The 19,727-nt window shown below is 44.4% G+C and overlaps 1 protein-coding gene across 2 annotated transcripts in view; it reads left to right on the top strand.

The window, feature by feature from the left end:
* Positions 1-16,824: 16,824 nt before the first annotated feature.
* Positions 16,825-19,727, top strand: part of Hmgcs1 (3-hydroxy-3-methylglutaryl-CoA synthase 1) — a 17,720-nt gene continuing 14,817 nt past the window's right edge. For both annotated transcript variants that reach the window (XM_021208163.1, XM_021208164.1), the window contains exon 1: positions 16,825-16,988. The gene's annotated coding sequence lies outside the window, so the exon portion shown is untranslated. The remainder of the gene's footprint in view (positions 16,989-19,727) is intronic.

The raw sequence follows: 19,727 nt of genomic DNA on the forward strand, positions 1-19,727 counted from the left end.
AGGCTGGCCTCGAACTCAGAAATCCGTCTGCCTCTGCCTCCCGAGTGCTGGGATTTAAGGCATGCGCCACCACGCCTCATTGTTGCTTTTTTAAAATCAAAGGAGTAGCTCAATGTATTGCACACTCTTCTTGCCTATTCTGAGACTTTATTCCTTGATTGATGTCTTTGAGGCCTTTTAAATTTTTTTAGTTCTTTTAGGGGATTAGTACCATAATTTCATGTGAGAACTTCAAGTATTGTTTGCTTGTGCATTCTAGCCACTATCTATTGCCTCCTATCGTCCCCACGCCCCCACTTCTCCCTCCCCTTCCTAGTTTATGCACGTTATTGCTGTTATTTGCAAGCCTCATCTGTTATAACTAGCCCCCACTCCTTAGTGCACCGACCCTGCCTCCTCTTCTCCTACTCTCCTTCCATACTCTGCCAGCTATACTTGCACGTTTATTTATACATATGAGATGGGATACTATAATTTCACAGTATATTAATACTCGTCTTCATCTCTGTCCTCGAAAGGGTTTCCCAGCCCTGATAGTTCTGACAACTTGGGCTGGATCATTCTTTGTTCAGGGAGTTCTCCTATAGATCTCGTCTATTCTTGTTCTGGTGAGTCACTTGCCTGAGGTCTCAGGATGACTCAAAAGAACTGCAGAGAATTCTCCATCTGTACATGGGGAGATGCTCATCGTTCCATGAGTGTAGATAACTGAGTTCATATCCACTGTAGGGAGGTTGTGTCCTTTCATCCAAGCAGCACCTCTGTCCCCTACATACTAAGCAGCACTAATTGTCTCTGGATGCTACCAGATGTCTCTTGGGCAGACGAAGCAAAATTATCCTTTCTCCAATTACAAACTACCAGCCTTAAATCTGAAGTGGCTTTTAAACTAGAAAGCCAGTTTAACTGAAGAATGTGTAAGATGACCCCAATATGTCTTACCCTGGTAGACACATACCAGCCTATCAGATATATCAAGCATAATCCCGGTGCTATAATGAAGGTATTTTGCATCGATAACCATGGTCACAGATCAATGACCTTAAGATGGAGAAATTATCTATGCAGAAATGACTAAATCACTGGATACCTTTATAGGTCTTAAAGTCGGAGAGGAAAAACAGAGAGATTCAAAGCATAAGGCATTCAGAGCTCCTGTGTTCGTCATACTGCTTTTGAACTGGGTGAGACTCAATTCCTAGACAGCTTTGGTGACCCAGAATTCCCAGAGGGCTCCTGTCTGGCACTTTGTCAGAACTCACACAGTAAATACATACTTTATTCTTTACCACCATCAACCAGGCATGGTTGGTGTTCCAGGTAAAGATGGCTGCCGTCTGCTTCTGAATGTCCTCTGTGGTGTACAATGAGTGAGCTGTGTTGGATGGAAGCCAACTCTCAGAGGGAAGCCAATCCATCCAGTGGGGACACACTGCTGATCTTGGTTTGAAGTCTCCTACATGGAAGCTACTGGTCAGGGGTCATCTTCCAGTGTGGTATGTCTCCAGTCAAGACATGTTTGTTAGAGAAAATTGGATACTGCTGTCAAAAGGCAGAGGAAATCAGCTCCTGGGAATGTCAGAGCACAGGTTGGCCCAGGAAATGCTTCACCATAGACCCGGCCTTGGTGCAGCATTAGAACTTCAAATCACTGGGGGAGTGTGGCTCAGAGGGTTCACAGTTCACTCACCACTGTGCATCCAAGTCATCACCACCGCAAGAAAGTGTACAGCCAGCCCAGCATAGCCTTATGGTATCTGTTCTTTCTATGTGTCAGCTTTTGTGACCAAACTTCCCCTTTACTGTAGAGACAATAGTCACCAGCCATTCTGGATTAGGATCCACCCCAACAATCTCATTTTGCACCGATCCCATTTCCAAATAAAGTCTCACCTTGAGGAACTGGGAATTAGAATTTCATTGTGAGAACTTGGTTGAGTACAGAGACACAGTTCAGCCCATCATGGGAAGGTGGTTGGACATAGCACTACCCTGAATATGCCACTGGCATCCTTCCACTTCTGAGAGAAGGACAGAACACATCTTAGCTTGTAGCTGCTGCTGTGCCATTGCTGGGAGAGCAAATGAATGATCATGTGTATGTAGATGCGTTACAGTTGTTTTAAAAAACACTATGAAACAGAAAATTAACTCCTTTCGAATAGCAGTAATTACTTTTGTTTTGAATATTATGAAACAAACTAGAAATGTTAGAGATGTTATACTTGTCTGTAGGATAACCTCAGGGTCATCTTCCCCTCGATATTATGAAAGGGAAAAACCAAGGACAGAGAGATTAAACTTTCCTCAGAGGAAAATCTATTAAGTAGAAAAACCTGGGATCCAGCCGTTGATTTTGTCAGCACTAAACCCTGACCCACTTCTCTGTATTCACATATACTGTCAAGTGGTTTCTAGCAGGTTTAGTCATCCTGGTTAAAGACTTGAGAAACTACCTCATTGCTGCCAAGGTGGTAAACAGTATTAAAGAGTAGGACCTTTAAGACAAGACTAGATTAGTAAGATTGCAGAGATGGCTCAGGAGTCAAGAGTACTGGCTGCTCCTTCAGGGAACACAGATTCGACTCCCAGCACCTACATGGTGGCTCACAGTCATCTGGAAATCCGGCTTCAGGGAAACTGACACCTCTTCTGGCCTCTGTGGCCACCAACCACACATGGTGCATAAACATACATGTAGGCAAAATAACCATACGTATAAAATAAAATAAAATAATAAAAAGTGACTAGATGAAAGCTCTTATAGAGGCAGGTAGTTAACATAGGAGTAGTCGCCTAGTAACAGTGACTCTGACCTGATTTTCCTCTGTCTCATGTGCACTTCCTTCGCTCTGTGATACCCTCTGCCACATTCTAACAGGCAGGTATGCTGTGACCAGCACTTTATTTCTTGAACTTTTAAGCCTCCATGACAGTAAGAAATAAAGCATTCTTCATAAATCACCCAGTAAATGGGTAGTTTTGTTAATTGACACAGTCTACCTTCAAATTTTACGTGTGTGTGTGTGTGTGTGTGTGTGTGTGTGTGCGCGCGTGCACGTATGTGTGCATTCATGCACGTGTGTACACACGCAGCCTTGCTTTCTGCTGGTGCCATAGCATGTGGCCGCCAGAGATCAACTGTGAAGAGCCAGTTCTCTCCTGTCACTTTGTGGGATCCAGTGATCTCAGGTTGCTAAGCCTACCTATGAGCGCCTCTACCCACAGAGCAATCCCACTGTCCAACTTTGACTCAGTATAAAATCACCTGGGAAAAGACTCTCAATGAGGGATTGTCCAGATTATAGTATCCCGTGGGCATGTACGTTTGTACATTGAGAATCTTCTTCTTCCTCCTCCTCTGCCTCCTCCTCCTCCTCCCCTCCCTCCTCCCTTTCCTCTTCCCCTTCCTCCTCCCCTTCCCTTCTCCTCCTCCTCCTCCTTTCTTCTTCCTTCCTCCTCCTCCTCTTATTTTTTTCTTTTTAGACAGGGTCCTGCTATGTTGACTTGGCTGACCTGGAATTCTCTGTGTAGATCCTCCTGCCTCTGCTTTCCAATGCCCGGGTTGTCTTGATTAAGCGAACTGAAGTGGTAAGACATGCCAACTGTGGGTAGTACCATTCCCTAGGCAGGGGATCCTGAACTGTGTCAGAGTAGAGAAAATAACGGAGTATAAACAGGACTGCATTTATTCTCTCTCTGCTCTTAACTGTGGACATGACTAGCTGCTTCAAGTCCCTGCTGCCTTGACTTTTCCACAGTAATAAGTTACAACATGAAATTGTGAGCCAAATACAACCCATCTTCTTTACGTTGCTTTTATGAGGGTCTGTTATCACAGAAAGAGGAAATAAAGCTCAAACGCCAAGTCATCCAGCCTCAGATATTATGCTAGGATAACCAAAAAAAAAAAAAAAGACCAAGACAATAACCTACATACATAATACATAGCCCTCCTGCCACATTTTTGCTTTTATAGAAAATTGTTATTCATTTCTCCCTGGCCAAGAGTATTATTTATTATTAGTTACAAAATATGTGTTTATTAGAAAATAGTCTATGAGATTTTTCTGAACTATTTTTTATTACTTTTTACTCTTCGGCTGAGACAGCTGTAATGTATACAAGTTCCACTAGGCCACAACTGAGGACTTGTAAGAATGAACAGGTAAGAACCATGCAGAATGCCACAGGCCCAGGGCTGAGGGTCAGCTGGGTCTGTCTGTGTTGAAAGCGCAGCAATCTCACAGAGGTGCAGGGGAACATATTCCCAGCAGAGGCACATGGTCCAGCAGAACACACCAGCATCCTGGCCTCCAGCATCCCTTCTCTCTTTGGTGTCTACGCCTACACAGGCTAATCCATGTGGACCACTGTCTGTCTGGTATCATACACTCCAGCCTGTGCACTCTCTTCTCTCCTCGCTTCACTCCTCATGGTACAGGAGTTTCAAGGCCAAGAACTGAAATCACTGTTTCTTTTTGTTCTTTGAGACAGGGTTTCTCTGGGTAGCCATGGCCATCCTAGAACTTGCTCTGTAGACCAGGTTGGTCTTAAACTCACAGAGAGTTATTTGCCTGCCTCTGCCTCCAGCATGCTGGGGTTAAAGGCATGCACCGCCACCACCTGCTCTGAAATTATTTCTTAATCTCTTTTCTTCCCAGAAATGAAAAGTTATTCTCTTCCTGCCCCGTCTCTCTCCTTTCTGCCCTTCCTCCCCCTCCACTTCTTTTCCTATTATTTGGAAAATATAAGTGCCTTGCTTTGGACTGAACTCAAACTAGGCAGGAAACACAGACTTTGACATGTGCTAGTTCTTGTGAACAAAAGGAAATTATTTACAAAGGGCTGACTGGATATATTTTTTTAATTACTGTATTTATACCCTACACAGTTAGAGCAAGTCTTACTGGTTGCACAGATATCCAAACAACATGGCAATGGTTTTGAGGTTCTGGTTCTCCGTAACGACATGAAGGAACAAGTCTTTTTTTTTAGATATTGTCTTTATTTACATTTCAAATATTATCCCCTTTCCTAATTTCCCCTCTAAAAATCCCCTATCCTCCCCACTCCCCCTGCTCCCCAGTCCCCCCCTTCCTGGCACTCCCGTACTGGGGCATAGAAATGAAGAAGCAAGTCTTATCTAAGTATAAAGTGGCTCACTTGGATCAACATAACAATCTTTCATGTTATAAATAGCTTCTCGCTACAAAAATTTTCAGTTTTCAGACATAGAAGAAGATATAAAAAAAGAAGAAGAAACAGCCTTTCCCTTAAGTCTCAAAAGGAGGACCACAGTTTCATATTTCAGGCTGAGAAAACAGAGGTAGTAAGATACAGTAGATGGCATGCATTAACTGAAGCCAAATTAGTAACAATGGCTTATCTAAAAATAAAATAAAATACTGGTATACTTGAGTTTAGTAGAGTTAGCAACTCTTATTTAAAACACACGCAACTTAAAATATGTGGGTTTGCTGTAGGTGGATCAACAATATGAACTAACCAGTACCCCCTGAGCTTGTGTCTCTAGCTGCATATGTAGCAGAAGATGGCCTAATCGGCCATCACTGGGAAGAGAGGCCCCTTGGTCTTGCAAACTTTATATGACCCAGCACAAGGGAAGGCCTGGGCCAAGTAGTGGGAGTGGGTGGGTAGGGGAGCAGGGGCGGGGGGGGGGNNTAGGGAACTTTCAGGATAGCATTTGTAATGTAAATAAAGAAAATAATAAAAAAGAAAAAATGCAAATAAAAAAATATGTGGGTTTGTTTTATATGCTAAAAAATATGAACTTTGGGATACTTTCCAAAATGTACTTAAATTACAAGTACAATAAGAAATGTGATGAGATAAATTAGTGTGTGTGTGTGTGTGTGTGTGTGTGCCTGTGCGTGTGCATGTGTGTGTGTAGGTCAGAGGATGACATCAGGTATCTTTCTCAATCACTCTCCACTTCATTTACTGAGACAAGTTCTTTTGCAGAACCCAGAGCTCACTGATCTGGCTGGCCCAGCTAGCTAGCTTGCCCCAGGAGCCCTCTAGCTCCACCTTCTAAGAACTGGGATTACCCTTGCCTGGCCCCTACATGGGTGCTGAGAATCTGAACTCTGGCCCTCATGCTTGCACATTATCTACAGGGCCATTTCCCCAGCTCCATACACTCAATTTAAAGGTTATGTTGATATTTGAGTTTTTATTTGTGCAGCATGGTCTGACAGGAAAATATACTATTGTGGTCAAACAGGCCTTAATTGGAATCCCTACAGTGACCCTTGATTTGTTTATCTGAAAATAAAAGATTGAAAAAGAAAAACAAAACTAAAAAGTTGTTGTGCAGATTTAACATATATTAAAAATAACCAGTGCTCCATACAAGAGGCAACAAGTGACCTGAATTCCTGTTCCTTGAGTACCTGTTAAATACTGCAGTGTGGTTCCAGCGTCAACTTTGGAAAATTGGGGATTCCATGTTTTGTACTTCAAAACAAGCAGCTACGGGAGGAGTTGTATACTAACAAGGCTGGAGTAGTGACATCAGGGACTATCACCAGTAAGAACAAAGGGAGTGTATAAGCAGTGCTTCACATAGGCCTTGAGCAGCTAAGATAACAAGAGGCCAGAAACAGGGCTTCTTTAGTGAGCACAGTTGGGATAGCGCCCTTAGTTAGGTCCCTAGAGGTCACATTGAATACAGACTTTTTTTTTGTTTGTTTTTTTGAGACAGGGTTTCTCTGTGTAGCCCTGGCTGTCCTGGAACTCACTTTGTAGACCAGGCTGGCCTCGAACTCAGAAATCCGCCTGCCTCTGCCTCCCGAGTGCTGGGATTAAAGGCGTGCGCCACCACACCCGGCTACAGACAATTTTTGAGCACTAGGTTGGTGATGCCTCAATTGAGTATCAGGATAATGTGATCTTATCTTTCAGATATTGTTTTAGCGTGACATTAACTTTGTTTCACTGAGTTGGATTCAACTGTGAAGATGTTTGAAGCAACGTTAAAACTTCCCTTTTCTTCTTGTCCTTTCCACCCACAGAAATATTTGAGCTTTAAAAGGGAGTGAGCAAGGAGGAGAGAGAGAAAAAAAAAACACAAGAGTTGTCTGTGGGGATGGGGTCTTAAAGAGAAACATTCATCCCAGCCAGGAGGATCATGAAATAGGTGAGGTGAGAAGAACGGGGCGTGCCTCAGGTGACTCTGCCGCCAGTGAACCTGTAGACACTGTAAGAACCGGAGAGGCCGAGAGATATCCTCAACACTCATTCACAGAGCACGGGAGGGAGAGTTAAGGTATCAGGGAGATCTATACGAGGTTCAGTTCTCTCTCACAGTAAGAATCAGGGTGGTAGGCATGGAAATCAAATGAGTCTCCAAGGTGGACCTGAGAGTTAAGATGTTTCCCATCCCAACCCCCAAGAGAGGTTTCATGGTGAGTTTTAGGTGTCACGTAGAGGACGTTACAGTCCCTGGTTATTCAAGCAAATGCGAATGTATGTATTGCTGAGAGTTTTATTTTTAGTTATACCTAAGGAATACAGTGGGGTAACAGTAAAGATTATAAGGTAAGATACTACAGAAGCCAATTCCTTGAGGTAAATCCCTTATTGGGCACCTGTCGTGGGTTCGTTTTTTGCTGGCTGATCCCTGAGAGAGGAGTGCTTCAGAGGTAACTGGGTAAGAAGGATTTCCTCCCCCTGCCACGAAGTAGGGCCTCAATAGGCCCGGTGAGGGTTGACACGCAATCCGTGAAGACAGAGGTCTGAAGTCAACGCTGAGCTTGAGCTGCCTACAACTGAGTGTCGATGCTGAGAAACTAAGACAGGACAGTCTTGTGCCTTAACTCTTCGTTTTAATGAAGGATCTAGATGGGAACGTTGGGCAGCTAGCTGCTCTTGGAACTATCTCCCTGATCCTCTGTTTTAGGAAGCCACCGCCTGATCCAAGCTACAGCTCCCATCTAAGATTAAGTCCCAATAAAAGCTTTGCCTGACCAATCGAATTTCTACCAGCTTTGGGCCTGGGCACTAGGCCCCAGTAACATAGTAAGACATCTGTTCCTTTGTGAAAATCAACTGTATCATGCTACTACATGTGTTTTCTACAAACACAGGTCTATAAGCATAGGAAGCCTAAAACAGGAAAAGAATAAAAAAAAATTGTAAAGTGGTAAAAAACCTAACAGATCACACCAGCATCTCCTGATGTATCACAAGCTATCTGAAAAGAGTGTTTCTCGGTGTTTCTATGAGAACAGCAGAGAGTGTAACAAATTTACCTCCAGATTTTCAGGAACCCTTGGGTAAAATTAGAAATCCACCACTGTAATATGTGGGATTTTCAAAAGCAGTTGGTAGTATCAGAGGATGCTCACAGTGGCTAGCCTCATCTAACACATTCGAAACGACATCTGGGCGTGTGGCTTAGGGTCTTGTTGCCTACAGTCTGGGAAACTTTTAAAGGTCCCCCTTTTGTGATCTGTCCTTGAAAACTCAGAGTAAGAATAGTTTGGCTAAGTAGTGGGGGAAAGGTACATAAAGACGATTGTGTGGTTTGAATGTGATCTGTCCCCCAGAGCTTCATGTGTTTGAACAATCGGTTCCTAACTGGGGATGTAGTTTTAGAAGACTGTGGAACTTTTAAGATGGGGGAGCCTGTGGGAAGAATAGGGTCACTAAGGGGAGGTTTGAGATTTCGTAGCTTGAACTCACTTCCTGCGGCTTCCTAACTGCAGCTGCCATGTGACCCCTCAGGTACCTGCTGCTATGTTCTCCCTGCCATGATGGGATGCTTCCTCTCCAAAGCAGATTCTTGTTATGTATGCTGTTCATGGCAACAAGAAAAGCTATCCAATGGTAAAGAAAACATCTGTTTCTTGCTGCAGTTGAGCTGAGTTATAAACACATCAGCCATCTGAGCTCTGGCTGCTGTAGAAACAACAGCAAGTGCAGAGACCTGAGGGAGATATAAACTGTAACAGACCCAAGGAAAAGTGAGGGCCTAGTTAAAGAACTTGAGTTAGCCAGACTTGATGTTTAGCTAAACTCTGGAGTTAACCAGCCTGCAAGAAGGCTGAGGTTAACCTGAAAATAACAGGAAAGGCTAGGCATTCAGTCGCCCATACCAAGAGCAGTGGCAAATCCTAAGAATAGACACTTTGACCTATGCTAGATTTTTCCTCTATTCCAACCTGGGCAATGGAAGTGAATTCAACGGAATGCCCACCCTTTACTAGGTCTCTAGCTCAGCTAATCACTTGTTAACATTTCAGTAACGGCTACTAGATGGTTCAGTGACCACCTATGAAACACCTACTCATTTCTAGGTATCTTAGGTACAATATAGTACTCATTAACCTCCAAACAGACACCTTTCTCAATTCACCCCTGAAGAACCAAACCTCAAAAACTTCAAGTCCTTTGCCCACATAAGTGACCAAGCTAAGATTTAAGCACAGCTCCTCTGGGCTCTTTCCCTTATTCTGTCACACCCTATAAAGAACAGAGTTGTGTCCAGGGAAGGGATGTGGTGGTAGTGTCTGAGAGAGACGGGTGAGTACTTTGACCTTTGAAGCCTTTCCCAACAGGCTCTGTTTTTCTGAGAAAGTGATCCTGGGTGAGGATTTGGTAGTTTGCCTGTGGGCTTAGTAGCCAGCTTTGACTAAATAGGCTCAGAAGTAAATGTTCATCAGTCAACTTTATGATCCTCATTATGATGCAATCAGAACGCTGGTGTCAAACATGATTGCCTGGGAAACTGCAGACTAGCAACACACAGAACCAAGAACATGGACCGTCACGAACATCTTTCAATTTTCCTTTTTAATATTTTTCTGAATCTTAATTTTATGCATGAAGATGAAATGATGGTTATCATACAAAATATCAATGAACAAAAGAAATGCTGACAAGTGCTTATGGAAGATAGCTTGTGCAAGCCAGGATGCTTTGTCTGGATTTACAATGTGCCGCCCTTAAAGGGGAAAAGTGGTTATCTTACTTCCATGGCTCCAGCCTGACGCACCAAAGGTCACTTTGAAACTTATTTTAAAATAGTAAGTTTTTATATTCCAGCATAGATTCCCTCCCAAAGTGACTATCATATGATAAATGAACGTTAAAGACTAGTTATGGGTTGGCCTGCTCAACTAGTTATCAATATACAGTTAACAAAGCTGAAGACTTAACAAGAAAGGAAGGGAAAAGGGCAAGTTTGGGTGCCATCTTTCAATACTGGCCTGAGGCTCAGTATCAGCTGAGGAGATAAACTCCAGATCACTGCGTCTATATACTAAACAGTTCTCCCTTTAAAAAGCAGTGAACACGTATGAAATAGTGTGGGACCTTAATATCTTTTGGGTTATTTTTATGATTCATGTAGTTGGAAATGAAACAAAAATTGCTTTATTAACTTCTTGACAATTATTTAAAAACAGAAGCCACAACCTATTTTATTCATGAAACACTGTAATAACTGCAGGTAAGCCAGATATAGTTTGTGATTAGCTCTATTCCATACATTTAGAGAATTTCCTGAGAATGTTTTTTTAGTGACTCTCTGTGTCTGTGTGTCTCTCTGTGTCTGTCTCTGCCCTCCAACCCCGTGTGTGTGTGTGTGTGTGTGTGTGTGTGTGTGTGTGTGTGTGTGTGTGTGAGAGAGAGAGAGAGAGAGAGAGAGAGAGAGAGAGAGAGAGAGAGAGAGAGAGATTTCAAGCACACTGTATGCATACACATGGAGGTCACAGGACAAATCACGCCCTTTCCCTCCACCTTCTTCGAGGCAGGGTCTCTGGTTATTCACCACTGCGTATGACCAGCTATCAGGCCTGAAACTTCTGGGGCTTCGCCTGCTTCTGTCTCTTATCTCACCCTGGGAGTACTCAGCTACAGACCTGGACCTGGCTCCTGCTTCCGGCTTTTGTAGAACCCGAGGACCTGAACTGGGATCCCTCACGCTTGCACTTTAACTACTGAGCCTCCCCCTGCCCCCCCCCCCATTCCAGAATGGTTTTTTCTCTCTTCTTCCCACAAACAAGATCAGAGCAGCAAATGATCTCTCTCTCATGTCACTTCACAGGCTGAGTCAGAGAGCATCTGTGGCTTCAGCAGTCAGATGGTCCGACCACTCTAGCTTCTGTGGCAAAGCAACAAGGCAGTCTGGGAACGTTTTGTCACTGTAGCTAAAAGATCTAGAACTGGCAACTCAAACCACAACCTCAGTGTCCTGGAGAGGCCTCTGATTCCTCTGCTGGCTGACCAGACACCCTACCACCCTCTGTGTCTCTCCAGCCTTTTCCAAATTGTCTGAGATGCTCTGCATTATTTCAAGAAATCTCCTTTCTGTTTAAACCAGCCAGAGTTAGAGTCAGCTACAGTGAGAACTCTCTATGGTTACGTGTCTGTGTTAAATCAAAACAGCCCCTGATGTTATTTTATCCCATACACTGGCACCGGGAGGCTATGAACATGACATTTTAAGTAATATGTGTTAGTGTGCCAGTGGTGACGACATGTTTGTAATCTCAGCACTTGGGAGGCTGTGGCAGGAGAACTGTGGATCTGAGGCCAATTACAGGTTGAGAATACACAGGAGAGAGCCCGTCTTAGGGATGCGGAGATGGCTCGGCTGGTAAGAATGCTTGCTACACAAGCAGAAGGTCCTGAGTTCAAATCCCCCATCACCTGTGTGAATCAGGCATCAGGGCCACTTCCTCCTGTCTCCGAAGCACTGAGGGAGTGGGAGGCAGGATTATTGCTGGGGCTTGCAGTCTAGCCCTGGGTTTAGTGAGAGACCCTGCCTCAAGGGAATAATAGAGTGTAACTGTGCTCATCTGTGCATATACCACACACACACATATAAATAATAAAATTTAAAGAGAGTAGTCTACCTCTAAAAAAAGACAAAACAAAATAGATTTAGAGGGTAAAGGTATTTGCCAAACCTTAAGTTTGATCCCCAGGTTCCACACGGTCAAAGCAATCTTCTGACCCCTTCACATGTACGTACACACACATTCACACACATATAGATACATGTCCACATTAACTGTGATTTTTAAAAATTAAAACAAAAAATTATGCTTATGTTTTGGTTTATTTGGTCTTTGTGAAATCCACAGAAGTAATATGGAAATGGCGTGAACTCTGTTGAAGGGAAGTCATACAGAAGGCAGTACTGTACCTGGCCATTCCACCCCATCCCTATGAGACACCCAGAGGCTCCTTTTCCTGGGAAGAAGGAGGGACTGACTCATCTAATGGATGGAAGAAGAACTCAGGCAGGTAGGTGTGACCCAGGCCCTCCCTCCCTCTCCTTGGGAGCTCCTTGCCACTTGGGAAGCTGCCAGCATCAGCCTTCCCCATCTGAAAGATGCCCACCTGTTCTACCTGCATCTGAAAGACGAGCCTGTCACTTTGATGCTTGGCATCAGGAAGGCTGTGGGTTTTATCTTCACACTTAGCAGCCATAAAGGCAATTTTAGCCCCTTTACAAGTTTTGCTTCAGAATGCGACAGGACTGTTCCTCCTTTAAGGCTTAATATCTAATAGATTCAGGAAAGCTGCTCCATGTGTATTTCTGGAGAAATACTCTAAAAGCTTAATATTTTGTTTATTTGGCATATTTTTCTTCTCTCTGTCTAGACCCAATCGAAGCAGAAAACACACAGCCATTTAAATAGAAAAGTTCAATACAAAGAATGAACAAGGGGCTGGAGAGATGGTTCAGCAGTTAAGAGCACAGACTGCTCTTCCAAAGGTCCTGAGTTCAAATCCCTGGGAATTCACATGGTGGCTCACAACTATCTGATGTCCTCTTCTAGTGTATCTGAAGACATTTACAGTGTACTCACATACATTAAATAAGTAAAAAATTTTTTTTAAAGGAACGAACTAAATAAGAGGCTTAACTAATTGAGGGGCTAGACCAAGAAGTAAAGAGGACTTTCGAGTGTGTAGAAATAGCAAACCTGAGAAGCAGCAGCTATTCCCCGAGCGAGGCCACCAACAGAAGAGTTGGTGTAGTAGAGTCCTCTACCACAGGCTAAGTCAGGCTTGGGGTGCAGGGGAGCCCAGCTAGGCCTCACTGAAAGACGCAAACGTCACTGTGGTATCCTGTTCTCTGGAATTTGCTGGAAACACATCCACTAGGTTGCCAGGGAAAGTGGTTGAGACTCACCAGTTATAGAAAAATATGTAATTGCTGAAGACTGGGAGGCAGTGCAAGGAAAGGCAGCTACCTGACTCAATAAGATTATTCGGGTATTGGGGTCCCTGGAATGAGGGTCCTCGAAGTCTAGGTGGGTAAGGATTCGGTGGTGACAAACAGCAGAGGCAGTTTGAATCTGAGTGTAGTTTGCAGCTCTCAAGCAGGGGATCTTTCCTAACCATCTCCTGTATGTCCTCACTTTACAGTCATGTTTTGGTTTAGCACTATGAATTATTTTCCTCCGAGTATCACTGAAAGACAGCCCAGCACGTTTACTCTGCTTCTCGTGTAATGTTCCGTCTTCAGCCACTAACCTAGATAAAGTCAGAAGCTCCATCTTTCTTGTTTCCCACACAAAACTCTTGAACTTGACAAACAACAGACCTCTGTAAAGATTTATGAATGTGATAGATGATGAGTACCATCTGTTCCGGAAAGCCTTAACTACCCAGCCGGGTTAAATACGCTTCCTTTGAACTTCTACTATCCTCTGGGCATGCTTCTTTGTGCAGCAGTTGAGCTATACGGCACTATAGCTCAACTCTGCGAGACAGCATAAGGAAGGACAAGTTGAGAGAGAAGTGGTGTTAGAGACGAGACTGAGTTGTTGGTGGACATGCGCAGGGTATCGAGTTTTCAGCTCACGTCCCAGTAAGAATTCTCCCAGGGCCAGTGGAAGGAAGATTATCTCCCATGGAACCTTGTGCCTACTTTGGAGCTTAGCAATAAGCCCGAAAAACTATTGGGCCATCAGGCAGTAAGAAGGCCTAAAGCTCCCTCACGTTGGGTAACGTAGACGGCCTGAAGCTCCCTCCAGTTGGGTAACGTAGAAGGACTGACTTTAGAAGCTCTTTGGGAAACCTAGTTGGTCAGCTTGAAGGGTTTTGTTGCAAAAACAAAACAAAACAAAACAAAACAAAAAGTGAACGTGTGACTGAGCACGGTTTGTGGGGCAGCTGAGGGTGGATTACTAAGTAGAGCAGCAAATGATAGATATAGTGAGTCTTAGCATCCTATGAATTAGGACAGAAAGCCAATACACAAACCCGTACTGAGACTGAACCCCTCTGCTCATGAAATATCAACAGAAAGCTCCATAGAGCCCATCTTACCAAGTAGACGGCTCAAGAAGAGGAAGAAGCCCTATCGTAAAATTAAACATTTAACTGACTACATTCTTAAAGAAGATGAGACAGAAATACCTTTCATGGGTGAACCTGAAGGTTCCATCTCTACTCTTTCCTACACGTGACCTGAGGTAGAAACCAGAAAGCTCAGATTTCTTACCGAAAAAGTCATCGTTTACCTTTGTGTTGTTGAATGAAACCCAGCCCTCTGCCCCGTTCTCTCCCTTTCCCCAACTTCTTTTTTTTTTTTTTAAAAGATTTATTTATTTATTGGATGTAAGTACAACTGTACCTGTCTTCAGACACCCCAGAAGAGGGAGTCAGATCTCATTATGGATGGTTGTGAGCCACCATGTGGTTGCTGGGATTTGAACTCAGGGCCTTCTGAAGAGCAGTCAGTGCTCTTAACCACTGAGCCATCTTTCCAGCCCCATCTAGTAGCTTTAAGCTGTTTTATTCTAGGATAAAATGGGTATCAAGAGCAATATGACAGAGTAGTGGCAGTTGACTGAATGGCCCCTACTCTCCGAGTAACTTAGGCCATTCCTTCACAGTGGTTCCACATCCAACATATTTTGATCCTTTACTGTTGAAACTATGTTATGGGATCACGTGAACTAATATTTCTCAAAAGAGCTACAGTTGAAGATCTTGTGGTCCAGCTGATTAGAACTTTGTGTTTATGGGGACTTGGAATGTTGATGACCCAGGGCCAAAAGGACCTTAAGATAATCCCTCCACACCTTACCACCTCACCACCCTCCTCTGTATCTCTGACCTGCTCTCCTTTTGCCTATCAGATAACAGCTTCTGAATGTAGTAACAAAGCAGGGGACTACTTTTTACCAACCGAAATGAAACAATGTCACCACATAGCACAGGAAGCCTCCAGCAGGCTTTTTTCCTGAACACTGTAACTCCATACTTGCCATCACCACCATGCATTTTGTAAATGCATTCACTGTTTTTGCTCTAAAGCTCTAACGGTTCACGCAGCTTCTTCTGTAGTGGAACTCATCTTTTGGGGAAACACATACCCATGTTTGCAGCCATGGTTACCCATATTTAGCTCAGATAAAACAAAACAAATAGAGTGACACCTCTCATTCCCTTTGGGGCAAGGCCTGTTTTGCTTACCAAGTTAGCATCTGTAGTGTACTATAAATTTCACACAGCAGTAGTGCTATGAAACACTGAATTATCAATAGCCCTTATCAAGTTATTGGATGGGTAATGAACAAATACCTTAGTGGATGTGCACAGCCATCCACTGGACTGAGCACAGGGTCCCCAATGAAGGAGCTAGAGAAAGGACCCAAGGAGTTGAAGGGGTTTGGAGCCCCATAGGAGGTACAACAATATGATCTAACCAGTACCCCAGAGCTCCCAGGGACTAAACCACTAACCAAAGAGCACACATGGTGGGACTCATGGCTCCAGCTGCATATGCAGCAGAGGATGGCCTAGTCGGACATCGATGGGCGGAGAGGCCTTTTGTCCTATGAAGGCATATGCTCCAGTATGGGGGAATGCCAGGGCCAGGAAACAGGAATGGGTGGGTTGGTGAGCAGGGGAGTGGGGAGGTGATAGGGGGGAGGGTGTTTTTCAGAAGGAAAACCAGGAAAGGGGATAACATTTGAAATGTAAATAAAGAAAATATCCAATAAATTTTTTTTTAAAAAAATAATGTATTTAATGATAAAAACAAACAAAAAAACCTCTCTCATTCAACCTCACCAAAGCTAAGTAGTACAGTTTCTGTTTGGACCAAGTGCCAAAAATAATAAATTAAAAAAAAAAACACCAAAAAAACCGATAACCAAAACAACAAACAACACTGATTTGTATACTTTCCTTCTCAGACAAGACCTGCATCATTCTTATTGACTCCTATGCCCTAAAAATATCGTATTTTGGGTTTACTTATTGTCTCAGTCGCAGTTTCTATAATAGTCAAGGTAGTTTTAAATTGGACACTTAGAATACTTACAAATTTAGAAATTCTGGATGAAGTATTATGCTATAACTTGTGATGCAGACGCACTTTGCTGCTCTGGAAACTTAAGTCACGACTGAATTCAAATCAAGTATTTCAAATATTTTACAGGTGAAGCCGAGCTGTGGTTGCTAAGCAACCTGACAGCCTCCCAAGCGGGGACCAACTCGCCTCCCACACTTGACCATCTCTCCCCAGGAGTGGGACGCGGAGTCGCCATTGGTCCCTAACTCCTCTCACTGACCTTCAATTGGTCGGAGAACCTCTCACTCCGCTCCCGTTGGCTCTCGCCGTCTCTCGCCGTCCCGTCATTGGCAGGCTTGTTCTCGGGCCACCCTACGTCACCGTCTCACCCCACTTCCCAGGTCCTCCGACTTTGTTCCCACCCCTTACTCCGCCCTTCCAGCGGCGAGGGAAAACCCTAGCGAGTCACGGCCTCTCATTTTCCTCCCATTGGCAGAAAGCGGATCGGGAGGCGGGCGCTCCCGAGCGACTCTGAGTCCCGTGATTGGTTGAGGTAGCCGCCGTCCCGCCCTCTGTCCCCTCCCGGCGCTGCCGGAGTCGGGTGGGTCGGTGGCTATAAAGCTGCTGAGGGCGGGAGGCACAGTCTACTGTCCTCTTGCTTTGCTCCATTCTACTCCCACGGTCCGATCGCGTTTGGGTGAGTGTCCCGCGCGGGACTGGCCAGCCCCGGCGGCCCCCCTCGTGTGCCGGGAGGAGGCAGTGTCCTTGACTAGGCCGGAAGGCACTGCGCACTGGTCAGGGCTAAGGCATGAGCCGGGTCCCGGAGAATGGGACGCTGGGGGCGAGGTTGTGTGGGAACTCGAGGGCTTGGGGACTCCGAGCCGCTGAGAGGTGGAGGAGGGGACCCGCACTCCACTGTGTGCAGACGGGACGCGGAGAGAGGGCAAAGGGCGTTGAGGGCCCCGTGTTCTGATGACATAGTCAGAAGTCGGAGTCGCCTTAGAGGTGCCTGTGACCACCGAAGGGGAGGCGTCAGCAGGGGATGAGAAGGGAGCTGGGGTGTCAGCGATCCTCGGGTTAATGGTGGACCCCAAAGGGATGGGGAAGCTCAGGCTCAGAGGGAGGGTTGTAGGTTGGCAGGGGGTGTGTCCTGCCTCCACTTACAGCATTGATGAGAGGAAGTGGGCAGTGTTACTTTTCCCCAATTCAGGTGCAAGCAATCACAATTGTGATTTAGACCTAGCCAAGGATTGATGGTCTGGACACCTTTGGTACGTGGCTTGCTTAAAAGCTAAGATTAGTGAGCTTGGCACCTCCCCCCTTCCCCTCCCCTCCCTCTCCCTCTCCCCCTCCCTTCCTGCTAATATGGTCTTCATCTACTACTGTTAATAACAACCAGCCTTAAGTGTTATAAAGATGTGATGGCCCAACCGGCACACAGACTTTGGTTTAAGTCATGGAAGTTTCAAAGCGAGGTGTATGGAAATCTTTGGAAACATGACCTTCTTTGACCAGTGGTAGGGAAAGAATTGCTTGGCAACATTCTGGAGGAGGGAATTGGGGAGTAGGTGGCAGAAGGTTGTTGTTCTTGCCAAGCTTGCCCCTGTGGCCTTGGCCTCAGGCCATCTCTGCCAGCTTTCTCTACCCACCTCTACTGCAACCTCCCTCCTGCTGGTGATGAAGGCAGAACACCGGGGAGTGTTCCGATGGCTGCTAACCTTTGCTGTATTTTAGGGTTGAAACATGAGAAGCAAGGGCATGCTAAACATTAACAAACCCGACTACTCATAGTTACAGATGAGTACATAGGTTACATAGTTACAGGTTTTTTTTTTCCTTCTATGCTGTGGTTTAAATTTTTATTGTGCAGATTCCGCAAGACTGGAGACAGACTGAAAGTCCTCCACGGATATCTGCAAGTGACTCTCTGCAGGTTGAGCCCACTCAGCAGTGCATGTTCTTTGATCAGACTTTTAAGTTTCAGTTAGTTTTGCATAGAGATGAAGAGTAAGGATAGCCTGTCTGGTGAGAAGGAGAGGCTGTCTTTGTGGATGTATCTCTTCTAAATTAGCAAAGTTTCCCTTTAGCGGAATGTTCTTGGGTTTCTCTCACACTGGGGAAGAGGGAGTATAAAGATTATGTTTGAAGTCATCTGGGCCTTGCTTTTAATGTTTGCTTTTCACAAATATCCCTCCTGATTGCTTATTCATATCATTAACGGATGGATTTGTTTCTGAGTTGTTTTTTTTTTTTTTAAACTGAGATTTTTAGAGACATTGTTTTTAGAAGAAATAGAAAAATCCCAAGACACTGATGGAACATGGGTGTTCTCGGTCTTCTGGAATGATTTACTACCTGACTGGACTTTTAATTATCCAGGAGAACTGCATTTGTGGTTGAAGGAGATAATGAACTGTGTATAAGAATCTGTTTATACATTTTTTCGTATTTATGTAAGCGAAGAAGTCAGAAGTGACAGTGGCTTCATTTAGAATAAAACCTAGCCCTGGTACTTGATGGCTGGTCTGAGAGAGCCACATAGCAGACAGCTGTGTCACTTTTAGATTAAAAAGGTGGAGAAACATGTTACCTAATGAATGGCTACAGAATAGCATGGGAGTCTTAATCTGTTCATCCTAATGCTTGGCACTTGTTGATGTTGTCAATGGAGCAATAAAGAGAAGAAATTAACCTTTTGAAGTTCACCCCTTGTTGGGTTTATGGTTACTTGTGGGTTCCTGTGAGAATTCATGGAAGACTGGCAGATGTTCTGATTCCATTTGGGCTCCTTACAATGTTCAGATTAGTATCTGAGCATGATTCAAACCTACCCTTTGCTTTGAACTGTAGTGGTAGGAAGCCAGTTTCTTTAAACCCCTAGGCACTGTTTGTCCGTATACAATTCTCTTATCTCAAAAGTGATAGCAAAACTTACTGATAAATAGGTATTTGAGTCTAAAAAGAAGTCCTTGGATTATTCTAATTCCAAATTCACCCAACCTTTAAGTATTCTTTAATCTTAAGTCTCAACCACTGCTCAAAAGGATAGTTCAAAAGATTCAGATATCTGGACGTGGTGCCTACCTTTTTTTTAATCTTAGTACTCAGAGATTCAAGAGAACTTAAATCTCTGCAAATTCAAGGCCAACGTAGTCTACCTAGTGAATTCCAGGGCAGCCAGAACTACACAGGGACCCTGTCTCAAGAAACAAACAAAAGAATCAAAATATGCTGTCCAATGCAGATAGAAAGACTCTTCATAACTAATATTTCAGTGGAGTAGGCTGTGCTGACTTCAGTGTGAATAACTGTATAAGAATACAGGTCCTGGGGCTGCAGAGATGGCTCAGTGGTTAAGAGCACTGACTGCTCTTCCAGAGGTCCTGAGTTCAAATCCCAGCAACCACATGGTGGCTCACAACCATCTGTAACAAGA

Source organism: Mus pahari, chromosome 11 (genome assembly GCF_900095145.1).
Source record: "Mus pahari chromosome 11, PAHARI_EIJ_v1.1, whole genome shotgun sequence".
NCBI classification, from domain to species: domain Eukaryota; kingdom Metazoa; phylum Chordata; class Mammalia; order Rodentia; family Muridae; genus Mus; species Mus pahari.